This window comes from Triticum urartu, chromosome 4, assembly GCF_003073215.2.
Source record: "Triticum urartu cultivar G1812 chromosome 4, Tu2.1, whole genome shotgun sequence".
Lineage (NCBI taxonomy): Eukaryota > Viridiplantae > Streptophyta > Magnoliopsida > Poales > Poaceae > Triticum > Triticum urartu.
Genome location: NC_053025.1, coordinates 76,191,879 through 76,197,878, shown reverse-complemented (window position 1 = coordinate 76,197,878; position 6,000 = coordinate 76,191,879).

The window sequence follows — 6,000 nt, the reverse complement described above, 5'->3', positions numbered from 1 at the left end:
ATTTTCATTAGAATTCGACGATAAAGATCTTCGTAGAATATGTAGGAGCCAATATGAGCATCCAAGTTCCGCTGTTGGTTATTGACCAGATAGGTTTCTCGGTCATGTCTACATAGTTCTCGAACCCGTAGGGTCCGCACGCTTAACGTTCGATGATGATTTTGTATTATATGAGTTATGCGATTTGGTGACCGAATGTTGTTCGGAGTCCCGAATGAGATGACGTACATGACGAGGAGTCTCAAAATGGTCGATAGGTAAAGATTGATATATAGGATGATAGTATTCGGACACCGGAAGTGTTTCGGAGGGTACCGGGTACATATCGGGTCACTGGAAGGGGTTCCGGACACCCCCGACAAAGGATATGGGCCTAATGGGCCAACAGGGGAAATGCAGTGGCCAGCAGGGGCTACCGCGCCCCCATATGGGCCGCACCTAAGGGGAAGGAAATAGGGGAAGAGAGAAGGAAGGGGAGGGATTCGGCCTCCCCCTCCTTCCCTCCTCCCTCCTCCTTCCTTCCCCCTTCGGAAAACATTTTAAGGGGGGCGAATTGGACTAGGGCCCCAAGTAGGATTCCTCCTACTTGGGGCGCCCCAAGGCTGTTCCCCTCCCCCTCCCACCTATATATACGTGGGTAGGGGGTACCTAGAACACACACCAACAATTGTTAGCCTTGTGCGGCGCCCCCCTCCATAGTTTATGCCTCTGGTCATATCTTCGTAGTGCTTAGGCGCAACCCTGCGCGGATCACTTCACCATCACAATCACCACACCATCGTGCTGACGGAACTCATCTACTTCCATGACACTTTGCTGGATCAAGAGTTCGAGGGAAATCGTCGAGCTGAACGTGTGCAGAACTCAGAGGTGTCATTCGTTCGGTGCTTGATCGGTCGGAACGAGAAGAAGTTCGACTACATCAACCACGTTGTCAAATGCTTCCGCTTTCGGTCTAAGGGGGTATGTAGACACACTCTCCCCCTCTCATTGCTATGTATCTCCTAGATAGATCTTGCGTGAGCGTAGGAATTTTTTTCAAAATTTCATGCCACGTTTCCCAACAATTGCATGTACATACCCTTGTAGATCGCTAAGAGGAAGCGTTAAGAGATGCGATTGATGTAGTCGAATGTCTTCACGATCCAATCACGATCCGTCCCACGAACTCTCGATCTAGCACCGAACGGACGGCACCTCCGCGTTCAAAACACGTACGGCTTGATGAGACCTTCACCTCCTCGATCCAACAAGCGATGGTGAAGTAGTAGCTCGAGTCCTCCGGCAGCATGGCGGCGTGGTGGTGGTGGAGAAATCTCGGCAGAGCTTCGGTAAGCACTATAGAGAGGAAGAGGGCTACGAGGGAGAGGGAGGGTAGCATCATGGCATAGATGGGTTCAAGCTTGCGGCCGCCTTCTCTCTACCTCTCTATATATAGGGGGGGAGGAAGAGGGAGCGCCCTAGATCCCATCTAGGGGGGTGGCGGCCACAAGGCAGATGGGGACGTCCCCTAGGGAAACCCTAGGGTGGCTTGCCCCCCAAGCCAGGTGGAGGGAACCCTAGAGGGGGCGCCCCACCTCTCCTGGTTAAGTGGGAAAGGGTGAGGGGGCGCACAGACCCTTAGTGGGCTGGTTTGCTCCCTTCCCTTGGCCCATGGGGGCCCCCAACACTTGTCCGGGCAGCCCGAAACCCCTTTCGATCATGATGGTCATCACCCGGTACCCCCGGAACCACTACTAGGGAAAACCTTATACACAGAATCTTAGTAGTAGCGCTTGTTAAAAAAGGGCGCTAGAGCTAAATAGCAGTAGCACGTGCAGGTTAAATGCGCTACAGATACACACGTAGCAGTAGCGCGTCTGCCTTTAAATGCAATACTACTAAAATTCTCGCCACTAAGCCGATAGACTACATATGGTAGTAGCAGTCTTTTAGAAATAGTGCTATCGCTAAGATTATTTTAGCAGCACGTTTACGGTGAAAGGCGCTACTGCTAATGAAAATAAATAAAATGAAAAACAAATAGAAAAGTAAATGAAAACGAAAGAAATAGAAAAAGGAGAAAGGAAAAAATAAAATGTAAAGAAAAATAAATGAAAAGGGGAAAATGGAGAAAGCATAGCAGTAGTGTCTGTTCATAAGAGGCGCTATAGATAATGTAGCACTAGCGCCTGTTTAGACCGTCGCTATAGAAAGAGAAAAGGAAATAAGAAAAAAAAGGAAAATACATAGCTATAGCAATAGCGTGTTTAGTAAAAAACGTTGTAGCTAACTTAGCTATAGCGCTTTTTTCTGAAACACGCTACGACTAAGTTTGACTTAACCCAAAAACGGTCCCTCCAGCCACTACTTATCCCCCAAATCGCTCGCCCCACTTCGCCGCCGTCTCCCCAATTCGTTGTCGCCCCAATTCACCGCCGTCTCCTGCCGACGTCGACGCCCCCGGAGCCACCAGAGCCGCGCGCTGTCGACGCCACCAGAGTAGCCCCCAACACCACCAGAACCGCGCAGCCTCATCAACGCCACCGGAGCCACCCTCGACGCCCCTGCCTCCCTCGCTGTCACCGGAGACGCCCATGCCTTCCTAGCCACCACTGCCTCCCTCGCCACCACTGAAGCCATCGTCTGTAAGCCCCCACCCCTCCTCTCTCTCTCTTATGCATAACACAAACATCGGACAGAGAACTAGCTAGCTAGGTTAACTAGTTTAATTAGGTTAATTATCTACTTTAGTGCAAAATTTTAGTTAGGGCTTTGACAGAGAACTAGTTAGGTTAACTAGTTTAATTAGGTTAATTATCTAGGTTAGTGCAAAAAATTATTTAGGGCTTTGACAGAGAACTAGCTAGGTTAACTAGTTTAATTAGGTTAATTATCTAGGTTAACTAGGTTAACTAGCTAGGTTAACTAGCTAGGTTAACTAACTAGGTTAAATAGCTAGGTTAATTAGGTTCGTTAGGTTAACAAGATGGGTTAACTAACTAGGTTAAATAGCTAGGTTAATTAGGTTTGTTAGGTTAACAAGCTAGGTTAACTAGGTTCGCTAGGTTAGAGGAAAAATTTATTTTAGAGCATTAGGTTAGAAGGGTTAGAGAAATGGAGTTCCTTTGCAATTTAATTGGGTTCTATCCTAGGCAGAGAAGGGTTAGAGAAAATAATGCATGTGTGTGTGTGAGAGAGAGAGAGAGAGGAATAGCTAGAAAAAAATTGGGTTCTGTCCTAGGCAGAGAAGTGTTTAGTGAGGTCATTTTGCAAAGGTTCTTGATTTTTGAAAAGACCACTATTTTTCTAGGAAAATAATTTAGGCAAGTTTTATTTTAAAGATGATCCCTTCCTAGACTTTTATTGTTGATTATATCTTTTCATTGAAGTGGTCATGTTACATCTTTTCATTGAAGTGGTTCGATTGTGCCCAAGTGGCCTTTTGTTGTTTCCAGGGAATGAAGCCGAGTGGCCTATGTTTTGCCAGAATGTTGATTCATTTCTGTTCCGGCAAATTTTAGGTGCTCGATTTGTCCACTTTTTTAGCAAAGGTCATGCCAAAATTTTCCGTGAATTTCGGCATGATTTGTGCTACAAACTAGGACATATCGAGTGCCCAGGATTTGCCGCACCGGAAAGGAGTCAACGTTCTTGCAAACATAGGCCTTTTTATGCCATTGTTCATTTTATTAGGTCTAGAATTAATTGACTAGTTTTAATCATAGGAAACATGGCTAGCAACGATGAAGGACAGGGTTCTGGTGATTGCGACAATGTCTACCTAGCGGTAGACGAATTTTTGAGCCTTGCCGACGATCAACGGATGTTGTTGCTGGGCCCACCTGTCGCATCAGAGATTGAGACCGTCATCCAGACCGGCGCTGAATCTGAGACCGGTGCTGAGACTCAGACCGGTGCCGAGACTAGCAGAGTCGGTATAGAACCGAAAGCAAAGAGGCAATGGCGCCCAAACCAGCTCATGACTACTAGACTGGTGGTCATGGAGGTGGACAACGTCATTTTTGAGCCAACAGCGCCCGCGGAAGCGCGTTCGTGCTATGGCAATCAAATAGGCTGCATCGTACGGACAACCGCCACCATCAACGATGAGAAACTACAGAAGATAGATAATATGAGGCCCTACCTCCTAAAGAAGCTGCACCAGATATTCTTGTTCCCGGGCCGGGATGAAAAGGAATATAAAAATCCAGATAAGGACCCGACAATGAAGAAGATAAACAAACACGGCATGAGCAAGTTTAGCGACGCGTTGGCCGCCTGGAAAGCAAGGGTGAAACATCAGATCGTCAACAAAAAGGAACCCTACTCCGAGATTGTAAAGGATAATCCGACAATCACGGAAGAGTAGTTTGAAATATTCAAGGCGGCTTGCGAGGCCGAAGCTGCCACGTGGAGGAAGTACTACCGTCAGACCAGGGAGGAGAGAAAGGAAAGACGGAGGTTAATTGAAGAAACATCGACAAAAAGGTTGAGATTGCGGTTGAGAAGAAACCGGCTAAGACAGTCGCAACTGTTGGGGAACATAGTAATTTCAAAAAAATTCCTACGCACACGCAAGATCATGGTGATGCATAGCAACGAGAGGGGAGAGTGTTGTCTACGTACCCTCGTAGACCGAAAGCGGAAGCGTTAGCACAACGTGGCTGATGCAGTCGTACGTCTTCACGATCCGACCGATCAAGTACCGAATGCACGACACCTCCGAGTTCTGCACACGTTCAACTCGATGACGTCCCTCGAACTCCGATCTAGCCGAGTGTTGAGGGAGAGTTTCGTCAGCACGACGGCGTGGTGACGATGATGATGTTCTACCGACGCAGGGCTTCGCCTAAGCACCGCTACGATATGACCGAGGTGGATTATGGTGGAGGGGGGCACCGCACACGGCTAAGAGATCCAAGGGATCAATTGTTGTATGTATGGGGTGCCCCCTGGCCACGTATATAAAGGAGTGGAGGAGGGGATGGCCGGCCCTCTCTATGGCGCGCCCTAGGGGAGTCCTACTCCCACCGGGAGTAGGATTCCCCCTTTCCTAGTAGAACTAGGATCCCTTCCAAGTAGTAGGAGTAGGAGAGAAGGAAAGGGAAGGGAAAAGGAGAAGGAAGGAAGGGGGCGCCCCCCTCCCTAGTCCAATCCGGACCAGCCCATGGGGAGGGGTGCGGCCACCCTTTGAGGCCTTTCTCTCCTTTCCCGTATGGCCCATTAAGGCCCAATACGAATTCCTGTAACTCTCTGGTACTCCCGAAAATACCCGAATCACTCGAAACCTTTCCGATGTCTGAATATAGTCGTCCAATATATCGATCTTTACGTCTCAACCATTTCAAGACTCCTCGTCATGTCCCCGATCTCATCTGGAACTCCGTACTCCTTCGGTACATCAAAACACATAAACTCATAATATAACCGTCATCGAACTTTAAGCGTGCGGACCCTACGGGTTCGAGAACTATGTAGACATGACCGAGACACGTCTCCGGTCAATAACCAATAGCGGAACCTGGATGCTCATATTGGCTCCCATATATTCTACGAAGATCTTTATCGGTCAGACCGCATAACAACATATGTTGTTCCCTTTGTCATCGGTATGTTACTTGCCCGAGATTCGATCCTCGGTATCTCAATACCTAGTTCAATCTCGTTACCGGCAAGTCTCTTTACTCGTTCCGTAATACATCATCCCGCAACTAACTCATTAGTTGCAATGCTTGCAAGGCTTATAGTGATGTGCATTACCGAGTGGGCCCAGAGTTACCTCTCCGACAATCTGAGTGACAAATCCTAATCTCGAAATACGCCAACCCAACAAGTACCTTCGGAGACACCTGTAGAGCACCTTTATAATCACCCAGTTACATTGTGACGTTTGGTAGCACACAAAGTGTTCCTCTGGTAAACGGGAGTTGCATAATCTCATAGTCATAGGAACATGTATAAGTCATGAAAAAAGCAATAGCAACAAACTAAACGATCAAGTGCTATGCTAACGGAATG